Source organism: Asparagus officinalis, chromosome 3, assembly GCF_001876935.1.
Source record: "Asparagus officinalis chromosome 3, Aspof.V1, whole genome shotgun sequence".
Lineage (NCBI taxonomy): Eukaryota > Viridiplantae > Streptophyta > Magnoliopsida > Asparagales > Asparagaceae > Asparagus > Asparagus officinalis.
The window spans coordinates 93,806,601-93,806,988 of NC_033796.1; positions in this window are offsets into that span (position 1 = coordinate 93,806,601).

Genomic DNA, 388 nt, shown 5'->3' on the forward strand with positions numbered 1-388 from the left:
CCTTTGTGGGCGTGAGTTCTCAGCGGGCTCCTGGACTTCAATGCGCAAATTGGTGCGCTTAGCTGCCCTAATCTCCTCGTCATGTTGAAGGTGGCGGCGACCCCCAGCATATTGAGTCGTTCGGGGCTTCTTTATCGGGCCCAAACGTTCTTGAACTGGAGCTTTGCATCGTCCATCGGGAAGTGGACCGAGGCGCTCCAAAACTGACTTCTTTCTTCGGGATGATTCCGCGGGATCTCCCGAAGTAGCTATGGGAATTACCGGCGACTTCGTTTGGTTCGCCGGAGGCTGGATTTGCGTTGAAGGCTGCAACGATTGTGCCTTAGCCTGAATCGTCGCTTCAGACTTTGGCCTCCATACTTGGCAGGTTGGTGGCGGCTTCTTGGCT